Raw genomic sequence first — 25,979 nt, 5'->3', positions numbered from 1 at the left:
AGCTCGGAGCCTGGAGCCTGCTTCGGATTCTGTGTCTCTCTCTCAGCCACTCCCCTGCTAGCTAGCTCTCTCTCTCTTAAAAATAAATAAACATTAAAAAATTAACTTAAAAAACTCTGCAAGTTTCTTAGTCCCTCCTTCAAGGAAAAAAAAAAAAAAAAACCCACCTTGGATTCCTATCTTTAAGAAATACTTAGGAATCAGCCTGGGGGGTGGGAGGAGTTCTAAAATTCGGGCTCTGAAAGGAAGATGGAAAAGATTTCCAAGTTTATCCCTCACAGACTTAGAGGAAAATGAGGACTTTCCCAAACAGAAGGCTCTTCCCTGATTAATGCTTTGCTCACATTATTTCTTATATGCTAGGACTGTTTTCCCCTCTAGTCTCCATCCATCCAACTTTTTTTTTTTTTTTTTAATGTTTATCTTTGAGAAAGAGAGAGAGACAGAGAAAAGCAGAGAGAGAGGGGGACACAGGATCCAAAGTGGGTTCTACGTTGAGAGCAGATAGCCCGATGCGGGGTTCAAACTCATGAACCGCAAGATCACACCTGACGTGAAATTGGACACTTAACCGACTGAATCACCAAGTGCCACCATCCATTCAACTCTTAATCCATACTTTGAGGTCTTACTCAAAAGTCAACGCCTTCCATGATGGCTTTCCCAATCTCTTCCATCAGAATTAAGAATTAGCCTTCCTCAGCTCCCACCCCAGTACTGCTCCCAAAACAATTTTTCAGAGTCTGTGTTGCCTTTAAATTATTTGAGTAGGTCTGTCTAGCCCAGTAACTGGGTCAACATCTTTTTCCTTTCTTTACTGTCTGCTTACAGTTATACAATAAAGGTTTATTAAACTGAGTGAGGTGAGTAGGACTATTGAATCATAATATCCCATTCTCTACTTCTTTTAGAATAAACTAGGGCAGAGAATTTAGAGCAACCCTAGAAAACTGGGCTAATCATGGTTTGTTCAGAATGGCCAGCTACCCAAGATGGTTGAGGTAATGAATATTGTGACCTGAATATGAAATGTCTTAAGCTGACTGAAAAGTAATCACAAAAAGAATGACGATATAAAAAGAACAATTTAAAAAAATCTGTATTTTCCCCTGGATTTTGAGACTAGGTACAAGTGATGGTACAAAAATGTCATCTTAAAGTAAAAACAAAAACAAAAACTACTGATCCAATCCATCAGCAAACACTAACTCAGCTGTTAGGTAAAGTCTACAAGGAAATATAAGGCACAGGTCTAGGTCCTGCCTTTAAGGACTTTTCAGCTTAATCACAGAAAGAACTAAAACATGACTACATGGTAAGATAACGGAGAGTAGAAACCAGTTTATGACAACTGTCAAAAGAAAAATATAAAATACCCAAGAGTTGTTAAGAATTGCTGTTAAACAGAATTTTGGGTTAAGACAGTAAAGGAAGATTGAAATGAAAGGTAAGGTCTGATTTTCTTCACGTATAAAGTGAGGTGGTTATAAAATTATTTTAAATACAAGTATCCAAAATTGAACGAGATTTATCTCATAAGAGGGTTTGACATTTCATGAGAGAAATGAGTTTGAGGCTTTTTCTTTATACCAGCTTCTTGGTGTGGCTTCCAAAACTCAAAATGGGCCTTTAAGTGGACATTTTTCATACCTGAAAGATGTATATGAAACTATTTAATTTATTCTCGTTTTTTTTTGGCAGGAACTGAGTAAACCTGCAGAAAGCTCATCACCGTTATTAACACATTTTTCTCTTCTTTGTTCTTTTTAACTGTCACGGCTTTTATGCCCAGCAGTTACTGATGGTCAAATGCATTCTGAAGCCCAGCCAAAAGTTTTTTTTTTTTTTTTTTTTTTTAGGGTGACATGCAAAACAAAGCAAATATTGGCTTAGTTATGACACTTGTTGTTCTAATACATTAATAGCCTATTGTTCACTGTGGTTGTCTCAACAAGATAATACATTGAAAAACAGCGTTTCCTGATAGGAAGTGAATTCCCACTGTGTGTCACAGGACCCCAGCCAAAAGCTGGGCTCCGAAGAAGAAACAGCAGTCCCTTCTTGGATTGCATAACGACCAGAGTAACGATTAGATTTTTTTCTCCTCTTTTACACACACACACACACACAAAATGGTTTTCTGCTTCAGCTCAAACTATATAATCTATTTCACTGACTGTGCTATCATAGGATTGTTTTTCTAAAATGATTGTGAATGTTTTAGACAAAGCTGTTCAACATCCTGTAGACAGCAGTATCCTGTATATTTCCAACTATAGAGAATTTCCTTAGTCGTAAATGTCACAATGGATGGGGTAACTTGACAAAGAAGGTATCAGGATGTGTCATCAAGACACAGTGTGACCATTTTCAAGGTTAGTGTCATACAAGCACTAGATGAAATCATAATATATGAGGTACAATAATTACAACAGGTTTTTGTAGATCAGGTACATTTAGCTAGGCAAAAACTGAGGCTAAATTAGTCCAACCACCGTTGCTGTCTTTGTTGAGAGTCTGGTTGGTGAGAAACCGACGTCACTAGCAGATCCACACACAGGAGAGTGTGCCCTCCACGGTAGATGACACTGTCCAAACAAGACATTAAAGCCCCCCTTGTTTTCATCTATTTTCAGAGTCAAACTTTGAAGAACTTCCTCTGTCCCGGTTATACCTAACCAGTGGATACTAGAAAATTCTGACAATGGAGAAAATAAGAAGGTCGTCATTTTAATAGATTCCAGCGAGGCTGTCTCTGTCATTTCGGTACTTTCACCACTTAACACAGTGCTTATTCGTAGGCGGCCCTCGATACATTTTGCTGAACTGAACCATATGTCAAACAACTGATATGAAAATGACCACAGAATACCAATAGGATTTATGTAGCACTGCTTACATAATAAATAACATCTCTGGTTTTAGAGAAGGATACTTATTCAAGGTATAGGAAGGCTATACCTAGGCTAAACCAGCATACAAACACACACAGACTCCCCCGACCTCTGCGCTGAGAAAATGCCTTTTATCTTCTTGTTGTTATTAAACAAATCAAACAATGAAGTTCTTTGCCATTCTGCTTTCAGGACAGCTGTCACTTGACAGAATTACAAGAACAAAATGGTGAAACAGGCAATCCTAAACATCTTATGTGTGATGCAGCAAAAATTCCTGCTTCTGTTACTTTTTAACTTTGCTGTGTAACTTGGTAACTTTGCTGGCAGGATGATAGCGTGCAGCTCACCTCTAGGCTGCTTCCTCAGCACCAAATCAGAAAACTTTAGCTATGTTGAGCACTACTAGTTTTAGCATTCAATGAAACAAGAAGATGGATTAGAGGACTAGAATATGAAAACAATTTAAGCAAGGGGGCTAATGCCAAGTTTCAAAGCCCTGAGGATTAGCCTCGAATGGTTAGATTCACTGAAAATTACAAGGATCCATTTTAAAAACAAACATCACCTCACTCAGAATCTTCTCCTCAAGTATTCAAGTTTGATAAAAAGATCTGCTTTTTCTTGGAATGGGTTTTATACTTTTGAAATGGGCTTTTTAGAAAAGGAGAGTTTATATAAAATATAATATTCAACTTCTCTTTTTCACATTCTTAAACTTTAAAATAGCTTAGTCCATATGGTAGGTCAAATAAATTACACATCACACAATATACACAAAAGATGTTTTCAATTTAAAGACCAGAAACTTAATATAAATTGGGTTATATAGCTTAAATCAATACCCCAACAAAAATGTACATAAATACTATGGTTGGAAAGGGCATTAAACTCATCTATTCCAATCTCTCATTTTATAGATGGCAAAACTGAGGGTTCAAGGAGATTAAGTAACCTGCCCACAATCTTACACTCAAGTTACCAGACTTTGAGCCCAATGTTATTTCATTAATCTGCTGAAAAATTACTCCCAGGACAGTTCTTACCCACTCATAAATGGCTGGGACAGAAGGGCGTACCCTTGGTGCTCTAGCCAGAGGAGAATTTGATGAAGGGATTCTCTATTTTTGCACAGCACTATCAGCCCTTTGCTATAGCACCTGGGTTCTGCCCCAAAATGGAGATAGGAGAGAGGACTGATACCATAAGTATATCTGACAGGGGAGAAAGGGAACAACTTGAAAACAATCCAGATATCTATTAAAGGACGACTGAATATATTATAGTACATCCATCCCTACCCTCAAGTACTATACAGCCATTAAAAAGAATGAGACACATAATGGTATGTGTTGTATAATTTTATTTTATTTTATTTTTTAAAAAGGGCACTCATCCATAGAAATTATCTGGAAAAAGAAAGAAGTTTCCCCCCTAAGGAGTAGGGCTGAGGGATTAGGGTTGCAAAGAGACATTTTGTCATATGCCTCTTATATGGTTTCATCTTTTTACTGTCCGTTATTTTTTAAGTTATAAAATTAACACTTTTTAAAAGTATGTTAAAGCAGAGAAGGGAACTTCTGTAGAGTCCTGGGAAACCTCTGGAGAGAGAGAGAGAGAGATGAGGGTCTATCAATAGTAACCTGATACTCTACATCTATTCCACATGACACATTATATCCAATTCTCTAGAAAAGACTTCCCAACCCTTTTCATGTTATGGTATGTGTATTAGTTTTCACTAATATGGTATGTATGAATAAGATTTGTACAGAATACCGGAATAATCATGAGAGGATGTGAAAATAGATAATTTTTATAATTGTAAAAATAATTACATAATTATTACAAGAAAAAAATAAGATGAAGTATTACTGGAGATATTAACTACCAAATTCCAAATTTTATAAGTTCCAAATAAAATCTATTTAGAAAATCTCCCTATTTCAATATTTAACAACCAACTGGTTGGCAAACTTTGCTCTGGAGCAACTATAAAAAAGTCTAAGAGTAAACGTATTCTCCTAGAGTTCAAGGGGACAGTAGAGATCATCTAGTTCAGTGGACTGAAACCAACATTTTAAAAATGAAACGTAACAAAAAAATAGCAGTGTTTTCTGTGCCTTAAGGGAAACTTATTTCAGAAATTAAGTGGTGTGTATATGATTTGTGTATTGGTTCAGGATGCAAAACACAATTTGAAATTTTTTTTCTTCTTGAGGTGATGATTTATTAGCCAATTCTGCTCAGGAATAGAATCAAAATGTAAACTTCCAAAATTTCTAATATACACAGTTTATTTAAAGTAAAGCTTTAGTTTTCACGTCATTTATAAGAATGATTCTGGGTTAACATCTAAACATTTTTTTTGTCTCAATTCTAATCTAATACATCCCCTTTAGTATTGCTGGAAAAGGCATGTGTCTTTACAAAGAGAAGTGGGGTAGGTATTCTCAGCTGGAAAAGATCTTAGAGAGCTAACCCAAATTCCCAAGTTTCCCTGAAGAAAACTAGTGGAGCGCCTGGGTGGCTCAGTCAGTTAAGCTTCCGACTTCGGCTCAGGTCATGATCTCATGGTTTGTGGGTTTGAGCCCTGCTTTGGGCTCTGGGCTGACAGCTCGGAGCCTGGAGCCTGCTTCAGATTCTGTGTCTCCGTTTTCCTCTGCCCCTCCCCCATTCGCACGTGCACTCTCTCAAAAAATGAATAAACATCCAAAAATTTTTTTAAAAAAGTGAAGAAACCAGTGTCCAAAAGAAACAGCCTTTTGATTGACAGGCTAGTGTTTTTTTTTTTCTGATACCAAGCTTCTATTTTATTCTTACATCTTTGTGATGTTAGAAAATAGCTAAACACAATTACTACTAATTTTCAAAGAGGAAGCTAAAGCAAGGAAAGTGTACGCTTCACAAAGTGTAAGTCCAAAAAGGATGACACAAGGTCACCCCGCAGGCTTTACGAAAATCTGACATTTTCAACATTCAGCTTTGATTTCAACTGAAGCAAGTTGTTCATCTTGCTTGTACTGAATGGGTGTGTCTATCCCACAAGGGTACGAGATGAACTGAACACGCACGAGAGGAAGACAACAGTAAGTGCAGAAGAGATCACGAAGCAGTCTCTCTCTCAATGTGCCTACTTTGGTCAGTGCATAATTAAACACTCCATAGGCATGAAAACCTAGCTACAGATGGAACCCCAGTATCTAAGGTGGGGGGGGGAGGAGTCAGATCCATTCGCAAAGAAAAAATTGCTGAAACGTGGACCTCATTGAATAACAGCAATTCTCTCCTATAGTTCAACTTACTGTTCACGTCACAAAGTCTAGAAAGAACAGAGGCACAGACAAGGCAGGGAACAGAACTTTGGGCTGCAGCCTTCCCCAACTCTTCTGACAAATACCCAACAGCAGCAGGACAAAGCATCATTATGACAGAAATAAAGGCTCTTTAGATGCTGCCTTTTTTTAATTCAATGAACCCACTCTTACACACAAAGTTCATGTCACGATGTCTCGAAATACAGTACCGCTAGATTATGCTGTTAGTGGGTCCAATAAATTCAGTGCAAAACACTACCTTCAAGCATTTTTATGTTAAATAATTAGCACATTTGGGAAACTACCAGTATTTTCCTTAATTTAAACAATCACTGTGATCCCCTAAGCAAAAACAACAACAGTTCAGTAAATTGTTTAGAGGAAAAAAAAAAAAAGCAAACAAGTGAACTAATAGGAAAAAAATTTAGTTGAGTGATAAAGCCGCAGGCTCCTTCCCAAGGAGAGCACGGCATATTACCAGCAGCTAACACAAAACTAACCATCTATCTTATCTGTGCTTCCCCCTAAGCTATGCACTATCAGTTTTACAAACAGACAACCCATTACTTACAAAACAATTTGAAGTTGCTGTACATTTCTTAAGCTGGTTTTTGTGTGGCAATTCTGAAGCAATGCTGCCCTAAAAATGAACCTTGTTTTTTAAACAGTGAGATATCCACACTCGGTGCGGTTAGGGCAAGGGTGGAGCCCACTCTGGGGGAAACAACACACCCAAGCAGACTTCAGTGACAGCATGTTGCACATTCCTACTGCTACCCCATTTTTCAGGGCCTCAGAATCAAAACTAATTGGTTGATGATACTCCAAGAAATGGGGGAAAAGTTCATGTTGTAGATCAGCCTTCCTGCCATGAAATAAAATATGGGCTCATTTCTTCTTGGGGAAGAAAAGTGAAGATAAAATGCAAGGTAGATCACGCAGCTCAGCCAGCAGAATGCGAGGAGGAAGGGGACTGACTACTACAGAGGAAGTCCAACTATGCCAGCTTCTAAGTTTAGCAATAGAAGCTTCTGCATATCTCAAGGTGTTGGCAACATAGCTCACCCTAGAACTTTACTTTTGGCCTAGTTGGCCCAAACAGGGGGCCCCATCGTGAACATAAAAGCATGACCCACCCTTCTCTGTCAAGGGTCTAGTTCTCCTGGCAATGCAGAAACAATAAAAGCATTTTCTTATCCACTGACTAGCAAGAGTTGCCTTAAAAAATAAGGGATTCGATTTATAAACTTGCTTTGGTAGAATATTAACATACATAAAAGGAAGAATTATTTTGGTGAAAATCACAAATTTGCATACCAAACTTATATATATTTTGTCATCACCTACTTCTGCAAATAATTTCATAAGAGTTTTGATTTTTTTCTGATTGCCAAATAAGATATCCTGTAAGATGTACACATACTGCCTAAAAACTTAGTGTTGAAAATAATTTATCAGTTATTGAAACTGTTACCAAACATCTCCTTATAGTTCAAAGTGATTTTAATCAATACTACTCCTATATGTGTACTTTCAGACATACAACCAACAGTAACTTTTAATTGAACTCCTGTAACTCTTGGAATAAAAAATTTTTTTTTCTTTTTCGGTAAAATTTTCATATATGCAAAAAAATAAGCTATATAATCATTTACACTGAATTTAAAACAATGAAAAGGCTTTTGGATAAGACCAGGAAAATATTATTTTTAATGATACATGTTGTCACATTACCCTTGCCAATTGCTACTTTTTCACAGTGGAACAATAAACCAGTCTGGAGTACTGAACATTTTGATATATTTTTTTTCCCCTGATGTTTTCAGAGATGGCCTAGAACACTCTCTTTCAGGATCCTAGGAAGGGGGTGCTTGCTGACTGATCTAGCTTTTTGTTGGATTATGAGGTTGCTCTTGCCATAAAATAAATAAATCCATTCAAAAATACTTCTCATAGTCCATGTGATTGATCTATTTTTCAACCATATATGTAATTATGAACGGCCTGCCATCCTTTGCTCTTTTCCATCTCACCCCCAAACTGAACTCCAAGGTAGCAGATATTATATTTAAAGAATCCCATTTTGATATTTTTTGGATTTGCACTGCTGGAAATGTCTGTTTTCAAGTCAAACTTCACTTTCACAGCTGCAAAGGAAATGACAAGAGAAGAAAAACACAGCCAATGTATATCAGCAATTAATTCCATCCACAACTGCCCAGCTGTTTGTGCATGGAAGAATCAGTCTGTTTCCTTTTGGGGCTTTCACCACTGAAAATTAATACTGCACATTCAGAGACACAAGCTGTTTGTAACATGTCAGGAATGCGCACAAGATCACACAGAGTTGAAAAGACAAAATGAAATCCAGATCTAGTTATCATGGGACTTACCAGTATTATTTCATAGTTAAAGAAATTAAAAAAAAAATCCTAAAAACACCCCAATCACAGAGCAAAATACATGAAAAAATATTCTCCCTTCTGAATATTATCCTTCCAATAAGGAGGAAAATCTGCCAATGACATCAGATTTAGTATCAAGAATAGACACTCTGATTTATTGGCATAGACAAGGTGTGACATTCTTAGGAATCCACATGCCCCCAGTACATTAAATTCAGCCAATACTTTTTGGACGACACAGTTGCTTGCCCAACGTGTAGTTAGTCCCTTAAAAAAAATCCTTATAAACGTGAAAGTTGTTGGGAACCAACGCTTTCACTACAGTCATACAGAAAAGCAAGTTTTTCTTGGTTAGTTCAGACATTATTTGGCACTCATATACACTTGCCTGGTTCAGAGATTCATGTAAATTTACAGATCCAATCTTCTAGGGTAACTCTCAAGCAATCAAATTTCTCCTTCCCTCTCCCTACCAGTTTTGTGGATTTTAAATAAAAACACTCTCTACAGAGTGCCAAAGGCTTAACAACTATAGTATGAACTCCTGTGAGACTCAAAATATCCTAATACTCCTCCCACTGCCCTCCAACTCCAATTTTATTTCAAATATTTGTTTCATGTAAATCTTGTAAAAATGCCATTTTGTTATATATTTTCAAACACACAATATTGGAAAATAATGTGTATTTTTAATATGTAAAATGACTTGTAGCCAACTGTTATGAAAGTTAGGAAAAGATGACATTTTTAGAAGAAAATAAGTCAAAACATATTTTAGCTATCTTATTGATTTTTATATGTTATTAGGTATCCCCATGACTGAACTCATTGTTCTAAGGACTCCCCCCCTCTGCTTTTGCTGTAAAAGAGTTCATGCCCTCCTAATAATGCTCATACATTCTCAAACACAACTTGGATGAGACACTAATTTGGGGCACCATCAAGGGCTAGGGCTTAACCAATGAACAGAAGATAAGTTCTCGGTTTCAAATATGAGGGGGACATTCCACAGGCTTCAGAATGAAGATACTCTCAAGTGCCAGAACTCAAACCAGCACAATGAGAAGTTGTCTCCAACTCAAGTGCTGGGAAAGCATGAAGTGTCATTTTTTTTTTAAAGAAACATAAGGCATCTCAAACTTGTGGTAGGCTGAAAACAAACCATAAAATCAAAACAAAAGTGCTTTTCCCTTAACAAGGATATATCTGGGGTGGGAGGGAGAAGAGACAAAAGTTTAATCTCTGGCTGATGGGGACGTTAATTCTAGAAATATGGTAGAACCATTAGTGACTCAAAGAGCCACAGATATGAGCTTTGCTTGGCAAGCTTCAGTTCTGTGGAACGTTCAGACTAACTTGAAATGTCTAAGAGAAGGAACCTTCCCATCTACAAGACTGGCTAAGGAAAGAAAAGGTTTCTCTAAGCTGTTTAAATCAGGTCAAATTCATGACACTCCAACTAGAGCCGGAGGTGGTGTTAAAAAAGACTCTTCAAGTGAAGGGGCTGTTAATGTGAAATTGTCAACTCATTTTAAAAGCAATTTCCTCACCCCAACAATTTATTGTAATAATATCTTAAAAATAATACTGATTTTATTCAAAATTTCAAATTTATAGCAAATTTGAAAGAATTTTACAGTAAGCACTATATAAGCCCTCACAATTGTTTGTTTCCTGGTATAGCTCTCACACGTGCTGCAAGCAACTGGCAGGCTGGGCCCCTCAGCACCTAGCATAGGGCAAGTTCAAATATTATGGATGGTAAATGAATAATACCCTTTGCCTGTTTAATATCTAATAGATGGTTATTTGTTAAAAGGGGTAATCCAGGATTTAAGGATGAAGCAGTTACAGAAAAGGCAAGGTTGGGAATAAATGAAATATGGGTTAATGTTCAAAACTGGGCTTTTTTTGCTGGCTAAAAAAATGTCAACAACATAACCTACAATGATTGGCGAGTTAAGCTTACTGAAGTTGAAGCAGAAATTCAGAAAATCATTACGTCTGAAGATGGTTAATTTTTGTTTTAAATGGGGATCATGCCCAAACTAGTCAGCCTGTATTATATCTGAAGGTTGTCAAACTTGGAAGAAAAACAATATGTGGCTTTGACTCTCCAATGGCATAATACTTCCAAAAATAATGCATTTTATTACCAATCTCTTAGAGGAAGACAAAGACTACATAAAAAAAATTCAAAAGTGAAGAGTAAATATATATGTGCTATTAAAAAACCTGCATTCACAAGTAATTTCTGCTTTGGGGGAAAAGTTCAAAATACAGAACAGCAAACAAATGTAATATGGCCACATGACACAGGAAACATTCATGACACATGCAATTTCTTGTTAAAAATATTACTGTTGCTTTGATCTGCTCCATCCAAGAGTATGGGACTAACGTAGGCATTTTTTAATTGTTTTTCTAAATATGAGACAAAATCTAGTTGGAAGAGTATGTCTCACATTGCAAATAATTTACCCAATTAAACACTATTTTTTTTTATCTTGGGAAACTTAAGTATTCTCATCTAAAAAAATTCAAGTACTTTGCTTCAACACTGCTAATAAGATAGGTAGGTGACCAAGCTGACAATTCACATGACTTAAAGCACCAACCATCTTACTTCTCCCCCATCAAGTTCTAGAACACTTGCTACCTGTTCACTGCAAGAACCACATCCTGTAGTCTAGAATGAAAAGTTCCAAATCCCCAAATACTATCATAAGACAATGCAAGAAACAGGTTTAGAAATGTTCTCTCCTTTTTCATGCCCATTCCTCAACCACTCCAGTTCCACTAGTCTCAGTGAAAGTATCTGGATACTAGGTGGCCAGCTTTCTATTTCCTTAGGCAAACTAGTAGTAGGAGAAGAGGTTTAACTGAAACAAAAATGAACAGTGGTGCCTGGGTGGCTTAGCTGGTTAAGTGTCTGACTCTTGCTGACAGCTTGGAGCCTGCTTGGGATTCTCTTTCTCCCTCTTTCTCTGCCCTTCCCTTGCTCGCGTGCATGCTCTCTCTTTCTCAAAATATATTTAAAAAAAAACCCAAACACAAAAACAAAACTAGCCTGTAAACACATCTCTTCTTAGCATTATAGAGGCACTTCAGTTCAGTGCATTATACTTTCCGCCCCCAAATATTACTGAAGGTGGAGAAGATATCAACTTGTTTTGTGCCAAATCTATAGCTGCACTGATTTTAATTTACTCTGGTTTTAGATTTTAAAAACTTATTTTTAAATTCTAAATTGATAAGTCAACCCATTTATAAATCTCTCTACTTTCTGGTTAAATTCATTTATTCTTTTAACAACAATTCATTCAACACCTATAATGTGCTACAACTGAAGGGGCAATGTGGTGGAGAATGCAAGAAATCAATGAGCCATTATCCATGATCCTAAAACACTAGCAACTTAGTGGGCTGGGGGAGGAAGAAGGGAGAGACAACTTGTTTAACAATTATATTAGCCCACGGCATTATTGTGTTATAATCGACAAATTACAGATTCAGAGAAAAGAGCCAGCTTGAAAGGTTCCTGAGAAGTTACTTGAGCTTGGTCTTAAAAGACTGGGGAGGGGGGCCGGGGGAGGTGCTGTACAACTCTGGCAGAAAAGATATGGAAAGACAACATACTTAATAACCTTGTACTTTAACGCATGGCTTTACTTTACGTAAAAGTATCACAAACTGCACCTAATACCAAAGGGAAATAAAAATTGTCACGAGTCAACAACTCACAGTGGTTTGTACAATTTAAGCTATAGGAACCCTACAATCTACTAGCAAACCATACAGTTTTGTGTCATGAGCTTTTTCTTTCACCCTAATCTTCTGACATGCACGCTAGGAAAAGAAGCTCAAAAGCCATTTATATCCTTTCTCGGAACAATGTTTGTTCCTACACTGCACTAACCAATGACTTAGAAATAATTAAGACCAATTATCTTGAAGCCAAACTGTGATCTGCTACCACATCATCGTGGAAGGAGGAATAAGAATGTTCTAGGTTAATACCAAGGTCAGTAAACAAAGACATGGTTAACCTGGCACAGGTACACCATACCCTGTGGGCTCAAATCCTTTTTTTTTTTTTTTTTTTTTAACGTTTATTTATTTATTTTGGGAGCCAGCGAGCGCTCCATTCAGCGTGGAGCCAGAAGCAGGGCTCTATCTCAAGGTAGGGAGATCAAGACCCGAGTTGAAATCAAGAGTCAATGCTTAAACGTCTGACCCACCCAGCTGCCCCTGGACTCAAATCCTTAAAGGTATCAAAAGTATGAGGACGATAGATTTAATGGAAGAGCTGGGAAGAAAAAAGAAAAGCACAAATAGTCACAAGCATTGTGTTTGTAAATTGCCTAAAATTTCAAATTCAAGGCTCAGAAAGATGTTGACACATGAGAAAGGTTACTCTTGTGGGCTGCAAGACTGGGCTAATCTGACAAAAGTAAAAGGGATGCCACACTAAATTGCTGCGAACAGCTCATCCATTTTGATCAGGTTACTCTTGATGTAAAAATGGCATAAGGTTAACATTTAAGATATGTTTCCACATGAAAGTACATACACATAAATAACACCTCCCATTTTTATGAAGAACAGTATGAAGATTACTTACAGCATACACTGTGACAACCTAAGTGACAAACACCTAAAACAGGGAAATTAAGGTAGGATTGTTTATATTATGTGAATTCTTTATTTATTTATTTTTTATGATGATGTAACACATTGAGTTTTTATCATGTCAATTCTTTAAAGATTCTTTGTCAGGTTCTTTTAAAAGTAATTCCTGTGTTTAACCGAGGATACTGGGATGCAAAAGCCATCTGTACTTTACGTTTGTGAATTCACACCTAGAATACCGAAGCTCTGACAAAGAAAAAGAAAAACCTCTCGCAAAATGTTCAAATGGAGACGTTTGACCCTGGAGTACGAATGTCTCAGTGAAACACATAACTGTGGACAGTGTATAAGTAACTTCCTCAGAATATTCAGAAAAAAAGGGGGAAAAAAAACCTCATGAGAACCGCTCCTGAGCCTTTTAGAAGGGCGGTAACTAGAGCAGGACACAAACTGGGGGGAAGAGAGCAAAGGAAGAGTAAGAAAGCAGGTGAAGAGACATCTTGAGGGGCCAAGAGTGACAAAAGATAAGGAGTAACTGAGACAGCGGCATGAGGCCAGCCACACCCACAGGGAGCTTTGTGGCTTATTTCAAGGGAGTGGAACCCTCACTCAACAAGTGAACAATTTTGATTTTGCTTAACTGAAAGGTTGTGCAATCCTACAAATGGGAAAAAGGGAGTGTTTTTCCAATATAGAAAGTTAGGATGTAATAAATGGCTATCACTTAAACCAAAGAGAATACCTTATAAAATATGAAACTGAAAAATTTAGAACTCTGAGGAAAAGCAATGTAAAGTCTCTGTAAACCCAGAGCTGCAATGTTAATCAATTGTCACCACAAAGATTTTTATCCTGTGAACTATGCCATCCTTCAAACAACAAGATCCCCAGAGAGCACACTGACAAGAATGCTAGAGTATGTGAATCAGTGGAAGGTTTTTCTTCACTCCAACTTTCAATTAGGCAGCTTATGGAAACAATTCTTAATGGCTGAGTTTTTAAAATTTACTCCAAGATAAGCAGGACTGTGACTCCTGTGGGCTATTTCCAAGTTGCCAAGTCATTAATCTAAAACAGCTCTCAACCCCTTTAAACGGATTCCTGCTGGCCCAATATAATAAATGATACGGTGTTTTTTAAAAAAAAAAAAAGGGGGGGGGGAGGGAGAGGAAAGAAAGAAGGCCCACACTAGTACCTTTGGAGTTGCTTTTCAGTTTAAAAAAAAAAAAAAACTGGAAGCAATAAGATAATACATATTTATTACTATATTTTTCAATCATGTGCCTGGAAGCTACAGTAAGGATTTTGGAAAGGACTTCTGCCAAAAGCAAATTACTTTCTTTGATTTCAAGTTTAAACAGTTATTACCTTTGCTACACCCCCAGAAATGAAAGCTGGAAAAAAAAAAAAGACGTTATTTCAAGCTTTGTGCAGATGATTTACTATGTCAATCAAATCTATTCATTCTTATTAGCATTAATTAATACCTTCCTACAGGAATTGGAAAAAAGGACAATGGGCATTCTCAACAAGTGTTTGCCTTTGCTCTGACACAAAGGTCAAGATGTACCTGATAAACCAGTAAGCAATCAGTGCGCCAATGTTTTTAGTACAATCAGAACAGAGCAACCAGCCATAGCTTCAGTGTTTTGGCTCACTGGTTTAAAAACAAAAATTTGTAGTTAGGGCTCAAAAGAGGAATCTAATCATTCAAATCGTTTTCAATATAAAGCTGTTATATAGATCATACCATTATTGGGAAATAGTCGCAGAAATACTCTTATTTCAGTAATTTCCAAAATAACTAGATAATTGAATTGTATCACAAAACAATATAAACAAATTATAAGTGCTTAAAACTTATGAAAGAGTTCCTAATCATAGCCATGGTCGATTTATTAGGATGAGTAAGATCAGAAGTGAAAAATAAAAGTTGCTTGTTCCTCGGAAAATGATGAGTTCAATGCTGAGAAGAAAAAATTGCTAAATTAGAAACCAGGTTTTCTTCACATCAGAAGTTATCGGGGTAGAGTTCTTTCTACCCCCACGACACATATACACATAAATCCAGAATCCTAAAAGGTAATACCTTTGGTTAAAAGGGAGACAAAAAAATGTGTCCACTAACAGAATTAAAAAATGTGACTGTGCACACACACCAAAAAAACTTAAATCTGTCTTTTCCAGAGTGCTGACTGGGAGAAGAAAAAGTCTCCCCTGAGAGTCTGTAACAATAGGCCCACTCTTACGAGAATTTGGTACTTGCACGCCCGTGCACGCAGACACACACATGCATGCGTGCGTACACACACACACACACACACACACACACACACACACCCCAGCAGGGTCCAAAAATATCTTAAGCCAAGAGAACAGTGAGTGGTCTTAGGTTGGTCTTAGGGTTGACACCCTACAAAAAGGAAATATAAGTTCCATCTGGAGAAAGGTGCTCTCAAAATAGGCTGCCTAAGGATCGCCACAGATAAAATCCTGCCAAATTAAAAATTCAGAATTACAAACCACATGAGTAAACAAACCACATTAAATAAAAGTCAGCAGAAACAACAGAGTAGAATTTAATACCTCTCCCCAAGAACTGCAGACAGTGGAATAACGAGACACAGAATATAAAATTGTATTACAAAATCCTTCAAGACAGAATTGGAAACATGAGAAACAAGATGTTATAAAGTAAGACCAGTAGAACTGAAAAACTACTGAATAATTTAAAAAACTTGGTGACCATGGATGGAATTAGAGAGCACAATGCTACGCAAAATAAGTCAGAGAAAGACAAATACCATATGATTTCACCCACATGTGGAATTTAAGAAAGAAAACAGACGAACATAGGGGAAGGAGAGGAAAAATAAGATAAAAACGGAAAGGGAGGCAAACCATAAGAGACTTAATGATAGAGAACAAACGGAGAGGTGCTGGAGAGGCAGTGGGAGTGGGTGATGGGCATTAAGGAGGGGCACCTGCGATGAATAGTGGGTATTATATGTAAGTGATACAACACTAAAATCTATTCCTGAAACCAACACTACACCATGATGTTAATTAACTTGAACTGAAAATCTTGGAAAGAAAAAAAACATAGTGAATAGATTAAACAGTAGACTAGACCCAACTTGAAAGAATAAACTGGAATCCAAATCTGAAAAAACCAGCCAGAATGAAGCACAGAGAGACAAAGAAATGGAATGTGTAACAAGAGACTAAGAGACATTGAGAGAAAAGAGATCTAACATACTGAAGTTTTTAAAGAGGAAATAGAATGAGGGAGAGGTCATATTTGAGAAGGTTGTGGCTAAAATTTTTCAGAGACAAATCACCCATAAAGGACTGATAATTAGATTTGCAGTAGACTTCAAAAGAAAAAAATGTCATAAGACAGAAATAATAGTGGTGAAAGAACAGTCAGCCTAGAATTGTACATCAAACAAAACTATTAAAATAAAACACTGTCTCCTAAAGAGTTCTATAAACTCATTAAAGTAACTTTAAAAGATGAATTTAAGAAAAATTAAAACTAGAAGGAAGAACAGAGATGGAAGAAAGAGGAAAGAAAATGGTAAACAAGTAATTTTTTTTTAATGTTTATTTATTTTTGAGAGAGACAGAGAATGTAAGTGGGTTAGGGGCAGAAAGAGAGGGAGACACAGAATCCGAAGCAGGCTCCAGGCTCCAAGCTGTCAGCACAGAGCCCGATGCGGGGCTCAAACTCAGGAGCCATGAGATCATGACCCGAGCCGAAGTCGGCCGCTGAATCAACTGAGCCACCCAGGCGCCCCGTAAACAAATAATTTTTAAGATACTATATAAAACAATAATAAGCAATAACAAATGTATAAGTTTAAAAACAAGGTGGAACTGAAATCCTGATCAATTATATCACATAAGATGGAAATGCAGAATGAGAGTTTAAGTGTTTTAAGATCCTTGTATTGTTCAGAAGGGAAGAGTGAGCTGTTGACTGTAGACTGATAAAACTTTAATCTGATAAAAGATTATCCAGAATATATTTTAAAAATCCCTTTAAAAAAAAAAAAGGATCTAATCTGCTTATTAGTAAAAGGTTTAAACAGGTACCTCCCCAAAGAGAATATCTAAATGGCCAATAAATGCATGAAATGCCCATCACATTAATCATCAGGGAAATACAAATTAAAACCACACTGAGATATGCTATGTACCTATCAGTATAGTGAAAATAAAAACAAAAAAGCTGTTACTACAAAGTATTGGCCAGGATGTGGAGCATCTGGAACTCTGAAACAGTACAAATCCTTATGTCAATTAGTACAAGTATTTTGGAAAATCTTTTGGCATTATCTACAGAGGCTGGAATCACACATGCTCTGTCATCTAGCTATGCCTCTTCCTGGAGTACACCTAACAAATGCATATATACGAACACTAAAAACATACACAAAAATATTCATGGCAGAATTATTTTTAATAGCCCCAAACTAGAAACAATCTGAATGCCCATTCACAAAAAGGATTATTGTACATCCATAAAAAGGAATACACACAACAATTAGAAAAACTATTGTTACATGCAACAACATGGATGAATTTCACAGTAAAAAATGGTGAAGAGAAGAAGCCAGACACAAAAGAGCAGATACTGAATGATTCCATTTATATAAAACTCAGAAGCAGGCAACGCTAACCTACGACATGCCGGGATTATGACTACCTTGCAAGGAGGAGGTAATGGTTTCTGCTGTTCCATTTCTTGATCTGGGTGATGCTATACAGTGTGTTCACTTTGAACATATTTGTCAAGCTGTATCTTTTGACTTGTGCACTTTTCTGTAGCTGTATTAAACTTACATTTAATGGTTTACCTAAAAAAAATTAAGATAAGCTATAAGAGACAAAAGCCTCCCTTTTTTCCTGTAGGAAAAGCATATAACTCAATGCCATGTTTTCTGCTGGCTAGTTCTGCTCTCCAGAAACACTGTTAGATCCTCTTTTACAAAACCAAAGCATTTTCCTAAACTCTTTTAAGAAGTAATCCAAACTCTCTCACATGTTAAACCGTGTATTTCCCATAAAAACAAGAACAAATTAAGTAATCTCTTGTAAGTCTTCAGCATGGAGGAAAAAACTGAGAGATTCTCAAACAGAATTTGGGTCTCCAATCAGTGTGCTAAAATACTCTGCTTCTTCACATTAACAATACAGTGAACGGACTGAAATGTACAGTACAGCTGAAATGATCACAATGTTCAAACACTGGCCAATAGCAACATTAAGTATTAACATGTTCCATTATGGGAGCTATTCAATAGCTTCTCCCATCTTCAGAAACTGCTACCATTTTTTCAGTGAGTAGAAATATTCCCAATGTATCCACAAAACATTTAAATATAAAATAGGCCTCATAGTCATTCAAAAAATGAAGATGTTCAAAACTAAATAATTATGCAAAATACAAGCAAAAAACTGCATAATCACTAATGCATAGCAAATAATTGGGATTCTTTTTGTCTCTTTTATCACATTCTCTCTGCTGGGTTAAGAATCTGAAATCCCTATTGAAAACCAACACATTTCAGTGTTATCCATTCTTGCCCTGTCATGAGAGAATTTTCTGGATTCTTACTGTGGAAAATTTTATATTTGTGTTATCTTACTTTTGCTTAATGCTATCTTATTTCATGGTCCAAGAACCTAAGAGAATGTGACATGAAAATGTATCTGTTGGCAGAACGCTACTTTCAGATGTTACTGAAGAGCAAAGCCTCATGGTGAGGATTCATAGAAAAAAAAAGTGAAGATTTAGTCTCATTCAGTGGCTTACTAAAACTGCGTGCTCTTTTGCAAATTTTTGTGGCGATACTTCACATTTTAAAATAAAGAATAGGTATGTATTCTCGATAATAAACATTTACGAGTAAGCAGAACTGGGTTCTAGTTCCAGTTCTGATTCTATTTAACAGCATGATTTTGGCCAAGTTACTCATTCTTTCTGGGCCTCAGTTTCCACAACTACAAGTGAGAGGACTGAATCAGATGTTCTTAAAGATTTCATACAATGAAACATTTCATGATGAATTTACTGAAGGAATGTATCTCAGACTAGAAATTTACATGGATGATTATACTACCTAGATAAACACGGTAATACAAAAGATAAAACGAATAGTTCATCCTTCATTAGCCAGTCCATTTGTTATGGAAGGTCTTCATGTAAGTGGATATTTCATTTTCCTCTACAAGCACTTGTATACCATCTGTGTATTTCAGTTTTTATGTGCATTACCGAAAGAACTTATAGTACCAATTTGCTTCCTTCCTTACAAAAGTTCTTGAAGATGCTTTCATTTTAAGTTACCAAAGAAAGGCTAGACTTTAGTCAATCCTCTCACTTAGACTTCTCCAAGACCAATCAGCAGTAAGAGAAAAAAATACAATCCTTTTCTAGACTGTACTACACCAACAAAATTGGTGTCACTGAGTAAGTTCACCCATAAGCCCCTGTCCATTACCCTATACTGTCAGGAAGCCGTCGGAGTCACCCGCGTCTACCTGGGCTATAGTATTTGGTTTGGCTTGATGAGCCCCACCATCTGAACACTGTGGGTTTTCATCTTCTTTTTTATCTTTCATATTATATAGTGAGTCTTTGAGAGTAATAGACACTAATAGAATGAAAGATACAACTGCATTTTGTGCTAGCAGAGCTCAGGCTTCACGAACAGCAAATAGCTGGAAAGACCTTAAAGGTCAAGATGTCATAGTCTGTGGATTCGAGCCCCACGTCAGGCTCTGTCCTGATGGTGCAGAGTCTGCTTGGGATTCTCTCTCTCTCCCCCCTAGACCCTCCCCTGTCTTTGTAACTTGTGAGAATTCACAGGTACCTAAGGTCGTCACCTAAGCTCATTCAAAGTACTTATCTCCAGACTTCAGACCAGTACTGTTTCACCTCATCAAAGTTACAGTTGCTGCTTAGGAAAGAACGCTCAAATTGGAACCCTCTCTCCTATGGGCATGTTGTCATTCCTCTGTATCATCAATGAAACTCTCCATGTCAACTGAGATATCAAAAAACATCTCAAACATATCTGAACAATGTCAAAATGAATTTGTGCTAATGTGCAAAACCTACCAGTGTATTAAACTTAACCTTAAACATTAGAGTATAAAATTCCAAGGAAGGAAGGAGCTCTGGGTTAATTAATAGTATTCCAGCGGCAATCAAAGATGTTTAGGATGGTTAGATAAAAGAAATAACATCCTGAGGTTGTTCTAAAACTTTGGAAATAAAATGGTGGAATAGTTAGAATACAGAGCAAGTATAGGATGCCTGGGTGGCTCAGTTGGTTGAGCGTCTGACTTCTGATTTCAGCTCAGGTCATGATGTCATGGTCTGTGGGTTCAAGCCCCATGTGAGGCCCTGTGCTGATGGGGCGGAGTCTGCTTGGAATCCTCTCTCCCCCGCTGCCCCTTTCCTGTGCTTGCTCGCTCTCCCTCTCTCTGCCAACCCCCAAATAAATAAATAAAATTAAAAAATACAGAGCAAGTACTTAATTCGCTATAAAGGAACTGTATGGCTTGGTCTAAAACATTCAAATGCTCTTGGGACCCTCTTTTAAAAATATTCAGAGGAGGTTTCTCCTTGTCATTCAGTTTTTGCAGCGCACATACCCCATATTTAATTCACTCTCTGCCTATAACCTAGTATTTAACCATTGTTCACATTCTCATCTGGGCACATACCCAACCTCTCCCTCCATGAAAACACTGGAATAATCTGTAACATATTAGGAAATTAGAAAAATCAAATAAATAGGAGAGAAAGCAAATGCATTTTCACACAAAGTACAGGATACAGCCGTGATCTGTCAAGCTTACAGGACTATCTCCTTAACTAAGAGCAAAGTTACAGGATTCTGCTTAGCTGAACAGGAAGTAGCAATCTAAAAACATATAAATGTTCCCAAGCGCTAATTCTATTCCCTTCACTTCTCATTTCCAGCATGTACTCACCCTTCGACCAGACCTGTGCAGTACACCCATCCAAACAGCCTTGATGACGTGTCAGTGAATCAATGGATGACAAGTATTCTGAGAATCCACAGAATAACCTTTAATCATGATGTCCCCAAATAAAAAACCTTGTGAAGAAACAGATTGTAACAAAAATGACAATACCTGCCTTGGCTCTTAAGTTCATACTTCTATGTATGATCCTTAGTTTCCCATTCCTGAAAGTGGTTTCCACGGTACCAAAATAGAACTAGAAAAACCCAGAATTTCCTTTTATATCCTTTGCAGGATACACTGTAAACTCCCAAACATCGGGCACCTAACCCAGGCCCAAGACGACAGAGGTGGAAAGGGAGAATTTCATAATGGAGCTAACTTGTTATTTATAAATTACATACATGTGATTTGTAAATTATAACTTAAAAAGATAAAAGCCAAAGAAGCAGCAAGAGAATGTTCTAGACACTAGGAGCAGCATGAGCAAAAACAACAGTATATTTGGGCCTGATGATCATTTAATCATATGGCAAATCCTTCCCACAGCTCCACTTTAGAATGAGTTTGTGACCTTGAAGAGTCAGTTAGCTGGACACTTAGAGGTTTATTAGAGGCCCCCTGGTGAATCAACAGGAGATCATATTCCAAATGGTACTTCTACATACATATATGAGAGGCTCAAAACACAGGAAATTTGATATGCTCAAATGGGTATATTTACAGAAGAGAGGAAGTGGTGAGCATTTTAACCAAGAAAACACTAGAAAATCTCTTTCAAAATAATACCCTTTCAACCTTTCAATTTTCCCACTTACCTTTTCAATCAATCGGAGGAGAGCAAAGCAGTGTCGCCAAGTTCTCACAAAGTACCAGCACCACGTGTGACACACAAAAACAGGGCTAACTCTCAAAGCACCTTGGGAAGTTACCAGAAAGTCACCATCTTGTCAAGTAGATGGTACATATTAGAAATGAAAAGAGAAGCTGGATGGAAAAAGCAGTAAGAGAACACATGGACAGAGAGAAGGAACTCTTTCTGAGATCTTGCCTTCTCTCACAGCAGGCTCCACAATTTATGAGCAGCTGGGAAATTTCCTTTGCACAGGAAAAGGAGGACTTCTTAGTTCACATTAAAGTGGAAATGACAAAAACTGTGTATTGCACAGAGAAAAAAAGGTGTTTCCTGAAGGAAGGAGACAGAGTATTGCCTTTATTTCTCTCTCTCTCTCTCTCTCTCTCTCACACACACACACACACACACACACACACACACACACACACACACACGAAAACAAAACACATGCATACAGCAAGTAGAAAAAATCTTTTTCAAGAGATAAAGGATAAAAACTACATCAAGGAAATGTTCATGGTAGGAGTTAGCCTCGGTGGGATATAATCACTTTGTCCCAGTGGGTTATCTCAAGTGCAAATACACTTAAGGGGAATGATAAAAACGTATTTGCACTTATTCATGCAGGGATTCTTATCTCTATTTTAAAAATAAATACCTAGTTTCAGCTTTTCTTCCACATACACACAAAAAGAATAGGTTTCATCACTAACTTATCTCTAGTTCATATAATTCATAGTCTCAAAGAATTAATGTTTGAATGGTTTATTCTTTAAATAAAATATATTGATTTTTAAAATGTTTACTTTTGAGAAAGAGCATGCAAGAGTGGGGGGTGGGGCAGGGGCGCCTGGATGGCTCAGTTGGTTGGGCGAACGACTTTGGCTCCGGTCATGATCTCACGGTTTGTGAGTTTGAGCCCCGCATCGGGCTCTGTGCCGATGGCTCGTAGCCGGGAGCCTGCTTCGGATTCGGGGTCTCATTCTCTCTCTGCCCCTGCCCCACTTGTGCTTTGTCTCTAAGATAAATAAATAAATGCTAAAAAAAAAAAAAAAAATTAAAAAAAAAAAAGTGGGGGTGGGGGGACAGAGGACCTGAAGCAGGCTCTGCGCGGACAGCAGGGAGCCCAATGCAGAGCTCAAACTCACGAACAGTGAGATGACCTGAGCCGAAGTCAGACACTTAACCGACTAAGCCACCCAGGCGCCCTTAAAATATATTGATTCTTAACAACCATATTCCTTCCTTCCACAAAAAGTGTTCTTGGAGTGCCCACTAAGTGCTAGACACCAGTTTACACGATAGAGACACAGTGAAGAATATGTTTCCTGTCCTCAAGGGAGCTTATGTTATTCACAATTGTGAAGGATAGATTTTAAAAGTCCCTTTGCCTACTTTTGCTTTACTGACTACAGCAGTGGATTTTGAACTTTATACAGCTTTTATAGCAAATCAAAATCACATGAGGAGCTTAAAAAAAAAATCCCAATACCCAGGCTGCATTCTAGATTCTTAGGGTGACATTCAGATAGCAGTATTTTTTTTAAAGCTTCCTAGATGACTCCAAAAAATGGTTTACTGGAGTACTAACGAACTAGAGCATTGGTTCTCAACTTTTGGGTCTTTAAAGGAATGGAGAATAAAAATAAAGAATCCCTAGAAATGCATTCCTCTATCTTCTCCCAATCATACCAACCAAAAGTCAGTAGGTTCACTGGGGATACAGGAAATTTACTCAGTGGGAGGGGTGTACTTGCTATCTACACTAGCACCTCCCCCATCCCTTGCCCTAGTCAAAACATAATCCTGCAGAGGGCAAAATATAGTCCTTTTAAATTCCATATTGCTACATAAGTTTATTTAAAAAGCAACTTAAATCAACTAGCAAAAAGCAAATGGAATTAAATTTTTCCGCACAAAAGGTCATTCCCTGCACTTAAATATATCATTAAAGATTAAAAGTTAATGTTCAAAACTCTACAGAGTTCCCATTCTGGACCAGCACAGGTATGTCACTGATCCCTCCCTTCCCGGTTGTTTTCATCTCACAGATGAATCACAGCATTTCTCAATATTTACAGTATGTATTGTATTATCCACTATACTCAGTTTTTAGCATACCTCTTTTCTATGTGAATATTCTAAAGGCTTTAAGCATGGCCCATCAGTACGTCCCAAGAATATGTATGGTAAAAGTATGTTAGAAAAGAGCATAATGTAAAAGCTAACAATATACACAAACAGAAAACACAAAATACCCATTTCTAAGAAGGTAGAACCATTCATTATAGTGTGCTGCTTGTTAGCAAACAATATATTTAATGTCTTTTAACATGTAATGTTGACATATACAGTTCAACACGTTACAAAGAATACCTTCCAAGTTTAAGACATGTCTCTGATCTACGAATACCATGATAAAAGATTTAGTGGTGAAAAACAAAAATACCTCTTGGTTAAGTAAAAATGCTTTCCTGCATCTTTTCAAAGGAAGGGGAATTTTCCAGAACAATTATCAGGGAAAATTACTGGCAATTATTTTTGATACACAGCAACAGTATAATATATTCAACATGGAGAAAAGTCAGTTGTCACATAATATCCAATTTAAGAAGGGTGAGGTGGAATGGGGTCGGGAAGGGGAGAATTGGGGGTGTGAGGGAAGAAAAGTATCACAAATTGCTTAAGAATCTGTGTTACTGTCACTAACCGCACCCACCTCTTATCAACAAAAGGCATCAAAAGACTTTACAACCAAAGGAACTCTTGAGGAAATCATTGGAAACTGTTAATAACCTAGTGTTTCCTCGTAACACTGACTACAGGAATCCAAACAACTTTCTAATAAAGACATGGGTCTGGAAAGAACCAAAAATAATCTGATTATATTCCATCTTCCCACTAGGTTAGTCACTGTCCAAATAGTCCCTTTGGAGGCTGAAGACCACCAATCAAAAGAAAGGTGCTCCATTTGCTCTAGATGCATGGTGAGGGCATTTCTGAGGAAGGCCCTCACATTATAAAAAGTAACTTCATCAAGTTTCACTTGGTAGAGGTGGGGGATAAAGACCTCGGATTACATTTATGGCAGTGGTTTCACATTTGGTATTTCTGTGAGTCTATTCAGTGTTGACGAGACAAAAAAATCTGATTCAAACATTTCCATTTCCCTTTGTTAACTCTTGATCAAAGCAAATTAAACACTCTACAAAGTTAATCTCACTTTGTATTCCAAATTCGAGAATTACTTTGCAAAAAAATTCATTTCTTCCCAAAACATAAGGAAAAGGATTCTCTTCTAAAAATTATGTCTACTGTTGCTTATGATGGAGGGAAAAACCCTCAAGCTAGGCTGTCATCTTCAAAATAATTTTAATTCTCAATGTAAATGGAGATAAAAGACTATTTTTTAAATTCTTACTAGTTCTCACTCACACTTTCCTGCTTTTTATAAATAATGCTGTTCAGGCCTGAACCTGATCATTAAAGAACCAACTGTTTAGAAAAAATACAATTCAAGGGCACCTTGGGTGGCTCAATCGGTTAAGCATCCAACTTTGGCTCAGGTCATGATCTCACAGCTAGTGAGTTTAGGCTCAATGCTGACAGCTCAGAGCCTGGAGCCTGCTTCGGATTCTGTCTCCATCTCTCTCTCTGCCCCTCCCCTTGCTTGCACGCACATGTTCGCTCTCTCTCAAAATAAATAAACATTTAAAAAATTTTTGAAAAAGAAAGCATGCCATTCAATCAAGAAACAGAAAATTTACAAATGCAAAATGAGAGTAACTCTGATGTACAATTTATTAATAGAACTAAATATTATATACATTTGAGGTTCATCAGAACTCTTTTTGAGGGCAAGTACTTGTTA

General features: G+C 37.2%; 1 protein-coding gene across 7 annotated transcripts in view; it reads right to left on the bottom strand.

Annotated features, from left to right (window-relative positions):
* The window catches only part of ADD3 (adducin 3), a 123,672-nt gene that overhangs the window by 46,175 nt on the left and 51,518 nt on the right, over positions 1–25,979 (bottom strand). Inside the window, exon 1 of one of the 7 annotated variants that reach the window (XM_019459395.2) lies at positions 22,071–22,094. The exons of 5 other annotated variants lie outside the window; for them this stretch is intronic. The gene's annotated coding sequence lies outside the window, so the exon portion shown is untranslated. Of the gene's footprint in view, positions 1–6,782; positions 7,051–22,070; positions 22,095–25,979 lie in introns of those variants that run through there. One more of the 7 variants, XM_019459391.2, reaches the window with a different exon arrangement.

The sequence above is a fragment of the Panthera pardus genome, unplaced genomic scaffold (genome assembly GCF_024362965.1).
Source record: "Panthera pardus isolate Hobbes unplaced genomic scaffold, ASM2436296v1 HiC_scaffold_22, whole genome shotgun sequence".
NCBI lineage: Eukaryota > Metazoa > Chordata > Mammalia > Carnivora > Felidae > Panthera > Panthera pardus.
This window is presented reverse-complemented; position numbering and strand designations above follow the sequence as displayed.